Below are 18,420 nucleotides of genomic sequence, written 5' to 3' on the forward strand. Positions count from 1 at the left end.
TTATTATCTCATTTTCTAAACTATTATCTCTCTCCATCACATATTTTCTTTCTTCCATAATTCTTTTATCTCAATAATTTCCTTACTCTCTGTCTCTCTTATGCTCTCACTCCCCCCCTCATAAATGAGAATACTTTTAAAGGAAAAAAGTCACAATTTTTATATATTTATTATTGTCTTTAATTAATTTTAACTAACTTTTTAATCCATATGATTTTGTCAAATGTTACTTATAAAAAGGGTGGAGAGAGTAATATAGTAAGAAAAATAATATGTCTCAAAATGAAACGAAAGCATTTTTATAAGAGCAATATAAAGTATAAAATCACAATATTTATAAATCTTGAATAATAAAATTTATACTTAGGATTTCATATACTGTATGGAAAAATGTGTGTAATTTAATTAAAAATTGCAAATTATTAATTACAATTTATTGTTAAAGACAATAAGCTTGCATTTCACAATATCGATCTTGTGTTCCAAAGATTATTTACCATAAATTTTGCAAAATCGAAGGTTTCGATGTAATCAATGTTGTCTGTGTATTGCATATGGGTTCATAATTAAAGTTAGATGCTTAGTTTATTCTTTTCTTTTCTTTTCTTTTTTGGCCTGATGGATACTTATTTTATTCACTCACCGGCTCCAATATTGCTTGCGACTTCTTTGATCTCCAGAGGACATGCTGGCTCAAGGACATCATCAATCTATAACTAAAGTTAGTGGACTTCATTTCAGTCAAAATTTTAGTTTAAAATATGATATTTTATTCATTCTCATTTAACGGGAAGCTTACACCAACCCAACCATTTTTAACATATTGCATCTCAAGTATCAATCTTTATCCTTTCCGCTCGCAATATAAAATGATATATATGCTTTTTGGGTCTTCTTCTTCCTTGGGCGCCACGATTTCCTTCCTCCAACCCACCCCACCTTTGATTCTTTTCCTCACTCTCTCCATTTTCAAGCTCAAATTTTAATCCTTCACAAACTCTTGTAACCTTTAACAGAGCCAGAACAACAGAACCTCGAGCACATCCTTTTCACAATAACTCCATTTTAGAAAGTGGAAACCAGAACTCCATTTTAGAAAGTTCCCTATTCAAATTTCAATGTCGTTTGCTTTGGTGGGTCTTCTCCAAAATCCCACTTTCTCGCACTTGGTGTCTGCTTCTCTCCACTTAGTTTTATCACTAGCGATTTTAGTCTCATGGTTGTGGAGGAAAATTGCATTGGATGCGAGAGATGGTTACCAAGAGAAGTTCAAGAGCAGTCAGCACAAGAGAACTCTGTTTTGTACTTTTGGTGCCTTTGCATTTAACCTTGTTATGGGACTACTCTATTGCTTATATTGGTATGGACATGATTGGTTTGATGAAAAGTTCGTGACCTTTTTGGATTCGGCGCTTAAAACAGTAGCTTGGGGAATCGTGTGTGTTTCATTGCGCGCAGGGCTCTTCAATTCTGGTGAAAGGAGATTCCCTCTGTTCTTCAGAGCTTGGTGCGCTTTCTATTTCCTCATTTCCTGTTATTGCTTTGTGCTGGGTATAGTTATCCATGTAAAACACGTTTTGCTGCCAAGTCTGTACTTATTTTCTGATGGAATCTCCTTTTTTGTGAGTTTATGCTTGTGTTACGTGGGGTTCTTTGTGAAATGTGAAGGTGAAAATAGCATTCTTCAACAGCCCCTTTTGAATGATAATTCTAATGTCAGTGATGCATTAGAGTTAAATAAAACCAACGGGGAGGAAAATGTTACTCCTTACTCAAATGCTGGAATTTTCAGCATTCTTACCTTCTCTTGGGTGGGTCCTCTGATTGAAGCTGGCAAAATGAGAACTTTAAACCTTGAGGATGTCCCACAACTAGCAAGTTGTGATAGGGTAGTTGGAGCTTTTCCAGCTTTTCGGAATAAACTTGAGGATGATTGTGGTACATTAAAGAGAGTGACCACATTTAAGCTGGTAAAGTCATTGATACTCTCATCTTGGGAAGGGATATTTGCAACAGGTATAGTTGCACTTTTATACACACTGACTTCTTATGTTGGCCCATATCTCATTGACACTTTTGTTCAATACCTCAATGGCAAACAAACATTCAAGAATGAGGGATATGTTTTAGTGGCTGTTTTTTTGGTGGCAAAGCTTATAGAGTGTATGTCACATAGGCAATGGTTCTTTAGGTTAAAGCAAGTTGGAATAAAGATTCGAGCACTACTTGTGACAGTGGTCTATAGTTAAGGGTTGACCCTTTCATGTCAGTCCAAGCAAGGCCACACAACTGGTGAAATAATCAATTTCATGACAGTAGATGCTGAAAGAGTTGGAGACTTTGCTTGGAACATGCATGATCTGTGGGTAGTAATTCTGCAAGTTGCATTGGCCATGTTTATTTTGTATAGAAATCTGGGAATGGCTTCAATTGCAGCTTTTATTGCAACTGTTGCTGTAATGTTCACAAATGTTCCCTTTGCATCATTGCAAGAAACATATCAAGACAAGTTGATGGAGTCAAAAGATAGAAGAATGAAGGCCACTTCTGAGATTTTGAGGAATATGAGAATTTTGAAACTACAGGGATGGGAAATGAAGTTTCTATCTAAAGTTGTTGAACTGAGGAACATAGAACAAAGCTGGTTAAGGAAATATCTTCATGCTTCAACCCTGATCACTTTTGTCTTGTTTGGTGCCCCTGCATTTGTATCAGTAGTTACTTTTTGCACTTGTATACTTATGGGGATTCTACTTGACTCAGGGAAAATTTTATCTACCATTGCAACATTCCGAATGCTAGTCAGGGAAAATTTTATCTACCATTGCAACATTCCGAATGCTTCAAGAGCCTGTTTATAGGCTTCCAGAGACAATTTCAATGATAGCACAAACTAAGGTATCTCTGGATAGGATTGCATCATTCCTTCGTCTTGATGACTTGCAGTCTAATGTTATAGAAAAGATTCCAAGGGGTAGTTCTAACATTGCAATTGAAGTAGTTGATGGTAATTTTTCTTGGGATTCTTCATCGCTTAAACTAACATTAAAAGGTATAAATCTCTCAGTCTTGCAAGGCATGAGAGTTGCTGTTTGTGGTACTGTTGGTTCAGGGAAGTCTAGTTTAATATCTTGTATTCTGGGAGAAGTTTCGAAGATATCTGGAATCTTGAGGGTGTGTGGAACAAAGGCCTTCGTTGCTCAGTCTTCATGGATTCAAAGTGGCAAGATTGAAGAGACTATATTATTTGGTAAGGAGATGGATAGGGAGAGGTATGAGAAGATCCTTGAAGCATGCTCCCTGAAGAAGGACCTAGAAATTTTGCCATTTGGTGATCAGACATTTATTGGAGAGAGAGGAATTAATTTAAGTGGTGGGCAGAAACATAGAATACAGATTGCACGAGCTCTATACCAAGATGCTGATATATATCTATTTGATGATCCTTTTAGTGCTGTGAATGCTCATACAGGATCCCATCTCTTTAAGGTAAATTATTCATTATGGTCATTTTGTTTTGTCATATAGGATCATAGATTTGGCAATTCTAACTTGCATATTATCTAGTATATGTGCTTATTTTTTTTTTTTTTAACATGATTTTTTAGTGGCATCACAATTGTTTAAATATTTAAATTAATTAGCTCTTCAATTATTTTTGCATATGGCAGGAATGTTTACTGGGCCTTTTAAGTTTAAAGACAATTATTTATATCACTCATCAGGTAGAGTTTTTACCTACTGCTGATCTTATCTTGGTAAGTGATTCTCTAAATTCAGTTCTCATCAATTTAGTGAGAAATTGAATTGTCTTGTATCCCCTAATCTTCTCATATTGTACCTTGTGTTAAGGTCATGAAAGATGGAGAAATTACTCAATGCGGAAAGTATAACGATTTACTTGGCTCAAGGACCGACTTTATGGAACTTGTTGGTGCACATAGAAAAGCTTTGTTTGCACTTGATTCATTTGATGGAGGGAAAATATTTGATGAATTAAGTGTAACAAGTGAAGAAGTAAATATGTTTGGTGCAAAAGTTACAAAAGAAAAGAAGACAAACAAAGATAGGCAAGGTGGCAAAATAGATGATGTAGTTGAACCAAGAGGCCAGCTCATTCAAGAAGAAGAAAGGGAGAAAGATAGGGTTGGGTTTTCAGTTTATTGGAAATATATTACCACAGCATTTGGAGGAGCTCTTGTACCATTCATATTGTTGGCTCAGATTCTGTTTCAACTTCTTCAAATCGGAAGCAATTATTGGATGACTTGGGCAACTCCCATTTCACTAGATGTAAAAGCACCTGTCGAAGCCTTTATGCTTATAATTGTCTATGTTTCTATGGCCATAGGAAGTTCTTTTTGCATCCTTGCTAGAGAAATACTTCTCTTGACTTTTGGTTTCAAGACTGCAACCCTACTCTTCTATAAAATGCACAAGTGCATTTTCCAAGCGCCTATGTCATTTTTTGATGTCACTCCAAGTGGAAGAATCATTAGTAGAGTATGTAGAAGTGTGGACATCTCATAATTTTCTATTTTCTTCTTCCTATCAGATCTTAATAGTAATAATATGTCATAATCTATGAATTTTGAAATGTTATATTACTTAAGTCAACAGTCTCCTTCATCTTGTTGGTTTTATTTGAGAACCATGTCATGAATAATGCACTGTGTCACTTCAATCTTTCTATTTCCTCTTTGTTCTCTCGTAGGCATCTATAGATCAAAATGTATTAGATACAAACATTCCTTATAAATGTGGGAGGTTTGCATTCTCTTCAATCCAGCTCTTAGGAGCTATAGTAGTGATGTCTCAAGTTGCATGGCAGGTTTACATCATTTTCATACCTGTAATATCTATAAGCATTTGGTATCAGGTATCTAGCTTAAAGCATATAATATTACACAATATAATTAAGCTTCCACATATTTCGTGCATATTCCTCCTTTACTATCCTACATAGATTCTACACTTATTTGTTCACTCAAATTTTTGTGTTTCTACTTTATCATAACATAGATTGACTACTTATGCTTACAAAATGATAATCATGCAGCAATACTATTTACCGGCGTCTTGAGAACTATCACGGATAGTTGGACTTCAAAAGGCTCCAATTATTCAACACTTTGCTGAAACAATTTCAGGAACAACAACTATCAGAAGCATTGATCAGGAGTCAAGATTCTAGGAGACAAATATGAAATTGGTAGATGAGTATTCCCGTCCAAATTTCAATATCGCTGGCGCTATGGAATGGTTGTGCTTCTGCTTGGACATGTTGTCTTCAATCACATTTGCCTTTTTCTTGATATTCTTAACATTTATGTCCAAGGGAGTTATAGATCCATATAAGGAATTCAATTTTATCATATTAACAAATGGACAGCTTCTATGCATATGTAAGAGAGGTATTATAGCGTAATTGTTTACTTATTTTGCTTCATGCTTCTTAAGCCATTGCTGGATTAGCTGTTACATATGGACTTAACCTGAACTTGTTACAAGTTTGGGTGATGGTGGATCTTAGCAAAATGGAAAACAAAATTATATCAGTGAAGAGAGTGCTGCAGTATACATGCATTCCAAGTGAGCCTCCTCTTGTAGTAGGGGAAAATAGACCTTACTCTTCTTAGCCTTCATATGGAGAAGTTGATATTCATGATTTACAGGTATTGTGTTAGTCATAAAATTTGAGTCCCTGAGCAAATCTCAGTCATATGTTGGGATTTCTTTTCCTTCCAATTTTCATTGAAAACAATTTTTCTCCTCAGCATGTCTTTATTAAAGGTTGGAATTTATTTTCAGAAGCAGATGTTATGCCATATAAAAGATTGCTTTTTTTTTTTCATGGATTCAACATGATTTGTTTGTACTGATGTTAAAGATATCCATGCATATAATGAAGGCTCGTTATGCACCACATTTACCACTTGTGTTACGTGGCATAACATGCAAATTCCTTGGAGGAATGAAAACTGGCATAGTAGGGAGAACAGGCAGTGGTAAAACAACTCTCATACAGACACTTTTTAGGATCATTGAGGCAACTGCTGGGCAAATTGTGATTGATGGAATCAACATCTCATCAATTGGACTTCATGATTTGAGGTCCAGACTTGGTATTATTCCTCAAGAGCCAACAATGTTTGAAGGGACAGTGAGAAGTAATCTAGACCCTTTGGAGGAGCATACAGATGAAGAAATTTGGGAGGCAAGTTTGTTATATTTGATAGACATAATCATGCGCACAAACACCATGTTCTGTTCCCAAAATTAAACTTGTTTTTGTTTCTCAACATGGCTTTGCCTTTATTGATTGGCATTCTTTTAGGCTCTGGATAAGTGCCAACTGGGAGATGAAGTTCGAAAGAAAGAAGGAAAGTTGGACTCTGCAGGTTTGTCTTATTTTTCTTAATCACAAAAAGACATTATCCTTAATATAAAACAAGGTAACTAGTTTGAAAATATTAAGAAAATTAGTTAAAGAGTTAATATAATCTTTGGTCTCTCAAATTTGCCCTCATTTTAACTTGAGTCCCTCAGGTTTCAAACCATCAGTTTTGGTTTTCAAGTTTCAAAATGGTCTAGGTTTTTATTGAGTTATAAGGACAAATATTTTAAATGAAAAGAAACTTGAGGGATCAAAACCTATAGTTTGAAACTTGAGGAACCAAAACCAAAATAAAGGCGAACTTGAGGAACCAAAAATTATATTTAGCCCTTAGTTAAATTAGTTATTTTGTAACAAATATATGTTGATTTCCCTATAATTTCCTTTCTAGTCATTTACATTATATCAATCCCTTCATGAAAACCCCTTTATTATAAGCAATCAATAGGGATACTTTGAAAAAAATTATAAATTTAGAAAACAAAAGATTAAGATATTATATTGAGGATCAAAACAAAACTCAGGGTCAAAAGTAGTACACTTTCTGATCTCAAAAATATTAACTGATTGCTTGTTGTGAAAAATGGGTGCAGTCAGTGAAAATGGTGAGAATTGGAGCATGGGTCAGAGGCAATTGGTGTGCCTTGGTAGGGTACTACTTAAGAGAAGTAAGGTGTTAGTGCTTGATGAAGCTACCGCATCAGTTGATACTGCCACAGATAATCTGATTCAGCAAACTCTTCGGCAATATTTCTTTGATTGTACAGTCATTACAATTGCACATGGAATAACTTCTGTTCTTGACAGTGATATGATTCTTCATCTCAATCAAGGTCAGTTAGGATGCTTTTTTTTTTTTAAACTCTTCTTTGAAATTGAATAGTTTTTATGCTTTGATTTGTCTTTTCATATGATTCCTATGGATACCGATGCAGGGCTAGTTGAAGAGTATGATTCACCTACGAGATTGATAGAGGACAAGTCTTCCTCATTTGCTCAGCTTGTTGCAGAATATACTATGAGATCCAAGTCCAGTTTAGAGTGATGGGATTATCATTGAGTAAAAGGGGGGGTCAGTTTCTTGATGATGACGAGAATTTTGGGGAAATCAGCCAATTATAATATTATGAATCGGTTAACATGAGTTTTGTCATGACTCAATTAAATAATGTTTACACGTCTTTCTGTTTGTAATGTTGATTAGGGTGTTTTTTGAGCACTATAATGCAATCTATCATATGTAGACCACTGCATTGTAATGAACTATGCTGGCATGAGTTGATTATATGGCTTTATTACTTTAAAGAATAATATGAATTGAAAGGAAAGCACAAAAGGAAAAAAAAAAACAGAGAGAGAAAAGGAAGACGGACCACTTTGAAACGATGGGGCGCAAATATGCTTACCTGAATGGTTAGCTAATGACAGCTTTAAAAAGGAAAAATTGATGAAAAGCCCTGTAGAAATTTTATTGGTTAAAAAAATCTGTAATTTAAACAGGTATAAAATTTTTCAAGGTACCAATACTTTTTTGTGTACAAAAATGAATTCAAGTTCTTTCAGCCAATAAAATTTCTCAACAGAGTGATTTTTCCTTTAAAATTGATCACTTAATGTATTCTTAATTAGTAATTCCACTTTGTGAATGTTATAATTTTCAATGATTTTTTTCTTAGATTCTTAAAAAAAATCATTACTTATTAGTTGCGAAAAGTGGTATGTGGAATTACCAGTTAAAACTTGGAATTACCGCGTAATTTGACAGTAGTCCAATTCACATTTCTTATTTGGAGGTTTTTTTTTTTTTGGGGGGGAGAATTTCAATGAACTAACCACTAGACAATTAATATTATTCAACTCTCAAAAATTTCAAAATTTCACTGCACTCTTGAGAACCAAAATTTTATGGGTGAATAGACAAAAATATCCTTACTGCATTTTAAAATTATAAATTTCCTTATGTTTCTTGCAAATTGCTAAATTTGGGTTGCAAATTGCTGAATTCGAGTTATTCATTCACACCAAAGTAATTACATTTGGGGGTTGTAAATTTCTTTATGTTTATAATAAGTCGCGGAATTTGGTTTGTAAATTATCAAATGTGAATTGTTCATTCACACAAAAACAATTGCATTTGAAGGTTGCAAATCATTTTGTATTTCTTGTAAATCACTAAATTTGAAATGTAAATCCTTGAATTGGTGTTGCAAATCGCCGAATTAGAGTTGCTGTTCATCCATAAATTTACAACTTAAATTCGGTAAGTTACAATTATGTTTTTAAAAAAATGAAGCAAAAATATTTTTGTCTTTTCACCCATAAAATTTGGTTCTTAGGGTTGCAATGAAACTTCAAATTTTTTTGGGGGTCGACTGATTTTTTTTCCTAAATTTATAATTAAATGAAATGTCCTGTAATTTGGATCTCTTATGGCTAATAATATGATACAGTTATTTTTACTCAAATTCAAATTGCACAGTATAGTTACTTGCTAATCCCTTGTTAATTCACTAACTATATCTCTGTCTCTAACAAATCAATAAGAGATTGTTGTGAATATTGTAAGTGAATGTCATAACTCAAAATAGGCTAAGCCAAATAATTTTACTTAACCTAGTAAGCCTAAACAATTTCACACAGACTCTCAAGCAAATATCTTCACAACACCAAGACTTTGACATCATCATAGTAGTCATGACATCACGGCATCCCACAAAAGACATCAATTTAGCACCATACACTTCTCATGTCTATGAAGCATAATTAACCACAATTACTTTTGCTAACTGCATCATCTGGCAAAAAAAAAAAAAAACGTAAAGAGAGGAGGGAGTCTACCATTGACTTAGTGAGAAACATAAGTAACAAAGTGCACGAAAGGGAAGCAAAGGGGCACAAGAGTTTTTCACAAATAATTTTCATTCAAACAGATAAATGCCAAAACTTTCAAATGTTACGTTAAAAATACAATTTTTTTTTATCTAAATCTTCATCAATAAAATAAGCAATTAGATAATTATCATCAAATATTCAATCACAACGATCTTTCAATCAACATCCAACGCTAATCATGTGGGGAATCATTGTCCCACCGATATAGATATGTAAATACATTCCAATATATCATACCTTTATCCATTTCAATATCCCATAGTATCATGTATCGCGTAAATCATGATGAGAAGTAACTGTCCCACCTATATAGGTATATACACATTCTATATACGCATATATATTCCAAATATATACATACACATTCCCATATATATGCATATTCCAATACTTATATTCCAATATATGTATATATAGATATATCCCAATAAACATTTCATATATATAACATGTATTCCAAACGAGTGTTACACAATCCAATACTTCTATATATACTCCAATACTAATATGCATTTCAATACTTATGCACATTCCAATGTACTTTCATACATTCCATACACACACACACCCCATACATTCCAAATACACACACACACACACACACACAATTCTAAAACGTAAATAAAACTTCAAATCAATTTAGTTATGGAGAAAGAAATAAAAAGATTCAAAGAAGTAAAATAAGAAAATAAATATTTGAAAAAAAAGTATTTTTCCTCCATTTAAAAAAATAAGTCAGCTTTAATTTTTTGAAATCATAAAACAAGTTTGAAATAAATTGATAAAAAAAGAGACTTAAAGAAAGTACAAATAAAAAATTAATTTAAATAATAAGAAAACATTTTTTTTTTTGCAATCAACTAAGTCAATTTAATTTTAAAAAAATTAAGCAAATTTTAAAATCAAGTTGATGAAAAAGATTTGAAGGAAGTGAAAAATGAAAAAAATTAATTAAAATAAAACTAACCTATTTTTCACTGTTAAAAATACATCAATTTAGTTTTTAAAAATATAAAGAAAGTTGGAAATCCGAATAATAAAAAAAAAACAATAAGGGAAGTAAAAAGGAAGCGATTCCTTCAAATATAGGAAAAAACATAATTCTTTTGTATTAAAGACAATAAATCACTTTATATTTTGAAAATATAAATATTAAAACCAAAGTTGGTTAAAAATAAAAGGTAGGAAAAGATTAAAAAAAAGTTATAAAAGGGAGAGGAAAAAAACAAACATAAATATAAAAGTATTGGTTGAAACAACCAGTGCGCAAAAATATCAACCCACCTATTTGAATTCTAAAAACAATCATTTATCAAGACAAACAAAACACACACAAAAATACCACTAAAAAAATATTGGAACAAATTCCTATAATCCAGAAATATAAAGAAAGAGGTAAAACAATTTGGAATTACTTTCCAAACAAACTGGAATAAGAAAAACAAGAAAATTGTATAAAACATTAAAAGCATAGCAAATGTGAAACGAATTGTGCCACCTTACTATTTATACCCTCACCTAATGGGACTGATAGTAGAGAGCCCTTTTTCCTACCACCGCCATTGAAGATTTATCCCTTATTGTTACAAAAATCTTCTTAACATCACCTAGCGAAAAATAGAGATCGCACTATACATAGCTCATTCTCTTCTAGTTATCGAGTTGATTTTGGTCTTAAATATAATACCTATTTCTTATCATATTTATCAATTTTTTCTAAATTATCCCTATAGATATTTCCTCAACTATAATCAAGTAGAAGAAAGAAGGAGGATATTAAAAAAGATAATTATGGTGTTTTAGGAAAAACATGTTATATTTATTATAATTAACTAATTTATCTAACTTTTTAATCTAATCAAATTAGTTAAATAGGTCTTATATTAAGAATTGAAAGACTTCGTGATTTTGGCACCCAAAAAGAGGAGAATGATGCCGCACGGACGAAGGAGGGGTTGCTGGATGAGGTGACATTGGAGCAATTTACACATCTTAAGTCTTAACCCTAGCATAAAGTATCTGTATACCCCAATGTCCCCCCCCCCCCCAAAAAAAAAGAATATCATTAACCCATGTCTATGTGATATTTATTTTAAAATTAATAAATCTAATTATTATTCACTCAAATCAATTTATTCATTTTGTGTGTAAATGTTATTATAAAATTACCAAAGTAGATTGTTATCCAACAATTAGTTAAGTAATCATTCAAAAGTATCTTGCATAATATTCTTTGAAAGTAAGTTAAACTGAATAAGGAGGTAATAATTTTTTTTTTTTTGAAAAATGGTATATCTTCGCATAAATCAAAGGTTTTAAGTGTATCATGGATGAAGAGGAGGTTATTATAAAAATCTAGACTTTTATGCTGCTAAGTTTACTAAATCTAAATATTTTTATGATTACATTTTTTGGTAAGATTTAAATTATTTCATTTTAAGAGTGTGTTAGAGTATTAGGAGGATCCTATTGGATATGGGACAGATTTATAACTTATAAGCTAACTTAATTTTTTTTAATATTTGAAAAAAGTTTACGTAATTTTTTGATATGATAATTTAACCTTACTTTTAATTTTACATGGGTTGTTAAAGTGAATGTGTCAAAGAAAGATTTTCTCCGACTTATATATATATATATATTTGGAACAAACACCTTTTTTTATGGCATGTATGTGTCATTAGACGTGTCTCATGTCCCACCAAGAAAGCGTTTGTTGAACAATAAGCAGTCACCGTAGAGGCCTTCAAACACTCCTTTTTCTTTTGAAACGTTCCTCCTCTTACAGAATTCTTTTACTTTTTACCATTCTATCACCATGAGTTCTTTGGAAGGGTTTGTATAATTCTAAAGAGTGCCGCTCTAGAAATTACTAAGATATAATATAATATCTCTTAAAAATAGTATCAACAGCCATGTATTTGGTTTTTTTTATTACAGCCAGCAGAAATTTATACCAACCCTTTTTTCCACTCAATTTTTCTGAGAATAAAAGATTTTTATAGTACTTTTTTAGAAATTTTGTTGGGTAAAATATTTTCATATTTAAGCACTCATTAAAGTAGAAACATACACATACAGGACAAGTCCAAAACTTATAATATTAAAATAATAAAATGTAAAATAAAATAAACTAGCTATTTCTTAGTATATTATTTCATTAATCCGCCACGAGTTAGTCTAGGGTTGGCGGAGAGCTCTTTTTTTTTTTTTTTTTTTAATAAATCAATTCTCGCCTCACTTTAGTCGCATAAGTCCAACTTCAAAGTAGACTAAAGCAAAACCCACACCAAAGATTTTAGTTGGCAAAAAGAAAATAATAATAAAATTTGAAAAACTAAAAAAAAAAAATTTCTCTAACATCCTCCTGCCTTAGTCTCAGACCTCAGTCTCATCTTCTTATATTTGGCTGGTGAATTTTCTCTAAATATTTGCTCTGTTTCTTTGTTTTTCCCTTATCATGTGGTCGATTTTGCTCAATTATTTGGTTTATTGTTGTCGATTATCGTTTATATATTGATGGTCGTTTATTGTTGATATTTGCACTACTGGTCAAATATACTGGATTATTATTTGCATTTTTTATTTTTAAATTGTTGTTATTAGATTGATTGTATCATTTGTATCATTGTATGAAATTGAGTAGAGCAAAACTAATACTCCTTTTTTACTGTGTGGCAGAAGACGAACATGAAAAGAAAAGATTTCTATCGATCCTGCGGTAGCTTCACATAATGCTTCAAATTTCCCACTTGATTAGATGCTTAGACGTGTTTTGTTTGTAGATTTTGAACACTTGATGTTGAATCGTTGGTGATAGGTGTCGTTAAACACTCTAAATTGTTTATTTGCTTTTAAATGTTGAGTTTTGTAATTGGTATTGAATTGTAGAACGATTATTAACTTATGCTTGAAAATCAGGTCTGGACCTTGGCTTGCTTCAATTCTGTAAGAAAACACTAGGTTTGTTTCTTAAAAAACGAAAAAAGATACTGCCAGCCTGCACTACTTTCAGCTCGCATCGTCACAGGTTAACCTATATCCATACTGGTAACTCGCTTTACCAAGTCTAAATTATGCAACACCAAAACTTGCAAATGATTGCTTAAAAAATCTTGCAAATGACAACAAAAACAAAAACTTATCTGAGGATACTTTTGTCGCGTGCTAAGTTGTCCTTTTGATATTGTAAAATAACTTTAATTTGTAGATAAGTTCTTCAACATAATTCTTCCTTTTTTTTTAATACCAGCAAATAATTAATATACAACTTGAGTGATTAAACAAAGGAACAAAAGTCGGTTTCTTTGTGGATTACACCTCCACAAAGTCTACTCTATATTACTATAATGTTGGGGTGGTTAGTTTCAAAACAATTATGTACGTATGGCACTAACAACCAATGTGTTGTTTGATATACGCTAAAACATTTCTCATATAACAGGACTTCTCTATTATGTACTAAAAGCGAGATTTGATTTTGTTGACCGTGAAATACAAATTGGTTATCGTTTATCAACTGCAATAAAAAAAAAAAAAGAGATTTACATTTTATTAACGATCTGACACTAAATGGAAGAACTAATTAAAGAGTTGATTTTGATTTTAAATGTAAGGCCTTAATTTATTTTTCTCTCATATTTATTATTTTTTTAAACTAATTTATCTAACTTACATATTACCTCTGATTCTTAATAGGGAAAATCCCAATTAAATCCATCTAAAACAATGAAATTCCAATTAAGGCTTATACTTTTAATGAATTCCTAATTAGGCTAAGAGGCCTAATTAGGGATTTTCAAATGTTGCTGAAAGACTAGAATGCCTCTTTGTAATCAAAATGGAAAATTGAATGTAGGTGTAAATCTGATTTTAGTTTTAATTATTCTAGTAGATTTACTAATGAGGATGTGGTCTTTCTTAGATTTTATGTCAAAGGTGTGTTTTGTAATTGTGAACATTATGTCAACTCTAGAATTTATGGCCTTTTAGTTTTTTATTATATAAAAATTTGATATTGAATAAATCTTGGAGACCGGAAAATTGAAGATGAATTGACAAGTCTCAATGTAGGTTGTGAAATAGTAAAATTAATTTTGAAAGATATTCAAGAATTCCATGAATCTTTGATTTTATTTTTTCTCGCACAAAAAAAAAATCTTTGATGTTGTTAATCTTTTACATTTGAAATTGTAAAATTTTTATTAGTTCCTATATTTTTGCAATTCTATAGATATATAGAAATTAGGGGAAATTGTAAATAAAGACCCCCCAATATATAAAATGGCAATCAGGGACCCTGAAATTGAAAAATTGCTCACAAGGGCCCGGTCCCAATGTGCAATTATGAAATCATGGCCAAATTACCAAAATACCCCTCTTTAATTTTTTTTCAACAAAAAAAACTACTGCCTCGCCGGAATCCGGCCGCCGGCGCCGAAGTTCCGGCCACCGGAGCTCCGCCACCTCGGCCGCCGGCCGCCGGAGCTCCGATGGCCGGCCGCCGGATTCCGGCCATTGCGGCGGCCTTCCTTTATTTTTTTTTTGAAACTGTTTTTTTTTTAAATTGGGGGAAGTGAGGTTGGGGGGATTTGATCCCCCAACCTCATGCTTCCCAAAATTAGGAATGACCATTGAGCCAACAAATTTTTGCTAACATTATAATACAAAAAAAAAAAGTTAACTCATTTACTCTTGTTCCAGGTGATAACAAGAATACATTTGAAAATAACAAGTTCTGATTATAAAATGACAAGTCTGGGATTAAAATTTAACAACACGTTTTTTTTATAACAACACACTCTGTTTCAGGTGATAACAACAATACATTTGGAAATAACAAATTCTGATTATAAAATAACAAGTCTGGGATTAAAATTTAACAACACGTTTTTTTTTATAACAACACACTCTGTTGCAGTTGATAACAATAATACATTTGAAAATAACAAGTTCTGATTATAAAATAACAAGTCTGGGATTAAAATTTAACAACACATTTTTTTTATAACAACACACTCTTTTTCAGGTGATAACAACAATACATTTGGAAATAACAGGTTCTGATTATAAAATAACAAGTCTGGAATTAAAATTTAACAGCACCTTTTTTTTATATAACAACACATTTTATTTCAAGTGATAACAACAATACATTTGAAAATAACAAGTTCTGATTATAAAATAAGAAATCTAAAATTAAAATTTAACAACACATTTTTTTATAACAATTAATTATTTTATACTTTTGAAAAATAAATTATTTATAACTTATAAAAAGTATTTTAAATCTATTTAATTTGCTAAAAAATAATTTTTATCTCCAATTTATAATCAAAACTTGAAGTGTAATCTATTATAGATTAAAAATACTTTTTTATTGTTCATATTTATAAATAAAATTTAGGGAAAATGACAACACACTTTTTTAATTTTTTTTAAAAATTTTTAATCTACATATCTATTTCATTCTTTAAATATTAAAAATAGTTTTTATATTTAAAGAAAAAAACTAGTATTTTTAATTATAAATTAGAGATAAATTTAATTTATAAATTTAAGCAATCAAAAATTATTTTTAATCTACAATAAATTGTACTATTTATAATTTATAAGAAGTAGTTTGATTTATAATGAGTTGTATAGATATATAGATTAAAATTTTTTTAAAAAAATTAAAAAAGTGTGTTGTCATTTTCTCTAAATTTTATTTATAAATTTGAACAATAAAAAAGTATTTTAATCTATAATAAATTACACTTCAAGTTTTGATTATAAATTGGAGATAAAAATTATTTTTTTAGCAAATTAAATAGATTTAAAATACTTTTTATAAGTTATAAATAATTTATTTTTTAAAAGTATAAAATAATTAATTGTTATAAAAAATGTGTTGTTAAATTTAATTTTAGATTTCTTATTTTATAATCAGAACTTGTTATTTTCAAATGTATTGTTATTATCACTTGGAATAAAATGTGTTGTTATATAAAAAAAAAAAAGGTGCTGTTAAATTTTAATTCCAGACTTGTTATTTTATAATCAGAACCTGTTATTTCCAAATGTATTGTTGTTATCACCTGAAAAAGAGTGTGTTGTTATAAAAAAAAATGTGTTGTTAAATTTTAATCCCAGACTTGTTATTTTATAATCAGAACTTGTTATTTTCAAATGTATTGTTGTTATCACCTGCAACAGACTGTGTTGTTAAATTTTAATCCCAGACTTGTTATTTATAATCAGAACTTGTTATTTCCAAATGTATTGTTGTTATCACCTGAAACAGAGTGTGTTGTTATAAAAAAAACGTGTTGTTAAATTTTAATCCCAGACTTGTCATTTTATAATCAGAACTTGTTATTTTCAAATGTATTCTTGTTATCACCTGGAACAAGAGTAAATGAGTTAACTTATATTTTTTTTGTATTATAATGTTAGCAAAAATTTGTTGGCTCAATGGTCATTCCTAATTTTGGGAAGCATGAGGTTGGGGGATCAAATCCCCCCAACCTCACTTCCCCCCAATTTAAAAAAAAAACAGTTTCAAAAAAAAAATAAAGGAAGGCCGCCGGCAATGGCCGGAATCCGGCGGCCAGCATCGGAGCTCCGGTGGCCGGAACTCCGGCGCCGGCGGCCGGATTCCGGCGAGGCAGTAGTTTTTTTTGTTGAAAAAAATTAAAGAGGGGTATTTTGGTAATTTGGCTATGATTTCATAATTGCAAATTGGGACCGGGTCCTTGTGAGCAATTTTTCAATTTCAGGGTCCCTGATTGCCATTTTATATATTAGGGGGTCTTTATTTGCAATTTCCCCTAGAAATTATATATTTTTTTATCTTGAATTTTTAATTATTTTTTATTGGCCATAATCGTGATTTTTCTTTTTTTGTTTTTAATATGATAATGTTTTTGGCCAAATTTTCATGTGATAATGTTTAAAGAAAAAACATGCTAGTTAAATTTAATTAAAAGAATTAAAACTAAAATTAGGCTTTTTAATTATGAAGGGCATTTTGGTCTTTTAGCAACATTTAGAAATCCCCAATTAGGCCTCCTGGCCTAATTAAGAATTTGTTAAAAGTGTAGGCTTAAATTAGAATTTTGCTATTTCAAATGGATTTAATTAGTATTTTCCCTTCTTAATATAAGATCTATTTAAGAATTAAATTTAATACTAAATATAAGATTTAATTTACTTTATCTCTTAGATTTATCATTTTTTTCAAAACTCATTCACTTAATTAATAAACTTATATATGTGCTAATATTATACAGGTGTATTTTATGAAGATTATGTCATATTTATTATAATTAACTAATATATTTAACTTCTTTAATTTACACACAATTGTTAAATGGTTCTTATATTAAGGACGAAAACTGGTGTAATTTAATGTTATCTAGGAATATCTACAGAAATCAAGCCATATTTATTAAAATTAAGTAATTCTTTAGCTTATTTAATTTACTCAAATTAATTAAGTAATTCTTAAAGCCAAAGAATATTATTTAAACTATAAGATAATTTAAGTTTTAGGTAGAAAGACGCAAAGATATCTCAAAATATGAAAATCATAATTTAGGACTTCAAAATGGCCCGATCATTGTGAGGTTCTGCTGGTTAGTCTAGAATTAAATTTTGGAGCAAAATCATCTAAATGCCCTTAATTTGAAATCTGAAAAATGAAAAAAAAAAAGACAAAAGTTTAAGAAGTAATAACTTTAACTTATCAAGTGTCAACAACTAAGACAATGACAACTAATTTAACAAAAATTTCTTCCTAATATCAATGAAAACAATAATCTAACTAGAAATCTGAAAAATGAAAAAAAGAAAAAGAAAAGAAATGGCAACGATTTAATATGTAACAACTTTAACTTATCAAGTGACAACAACTAAGACAATGAAAACTAATTTAACAAAAGTTTTTTTCCTTAATATCAATGACAACAATAATTTTACGAGTGATAACAATGAAGAACAAAAATTTCTTACTGAATATTAGCAACAATAATAGTTTAATAAGTTACAATTTACCATTCCAAATGACATCAACAATTAAAACACTGAGAAATCATTTTGGGATTTACATATTTTGGTCTTGGCAGTCTTCCTACTCTCTCCCTTATATC

General features: G+C 30.6%; 1 pseudogene; it reads left to right on the plus strand.

Moving 5' to 3' along the window:
* The first annotated feature begins 963 nt into the window (after positions 1–963).
* Positions 964–7,702, plus strand: LOC114712582 (ABC transporter C family member 3-like; annotated as a pseudogene).
* Positions 7,703–18,420: the final 10,718 nt, after the last annotated feature.

The sequence above is a fragment of the Neltuma alba genome, unplaced genomic scaffold (assembly GCF_004799145.2).
Source record: "Neltuma alba isolate B1F8T4 unplaced genomic scaffold, ASM479914v2 tig00011375_pilon, whole genome shotgun sequence".
NCBI lineage: Eukaryota > Viridiplantae > Streptophyta > Magnoliopsida > Fabales > Fabaceae > Neltuma > Neltuma alba.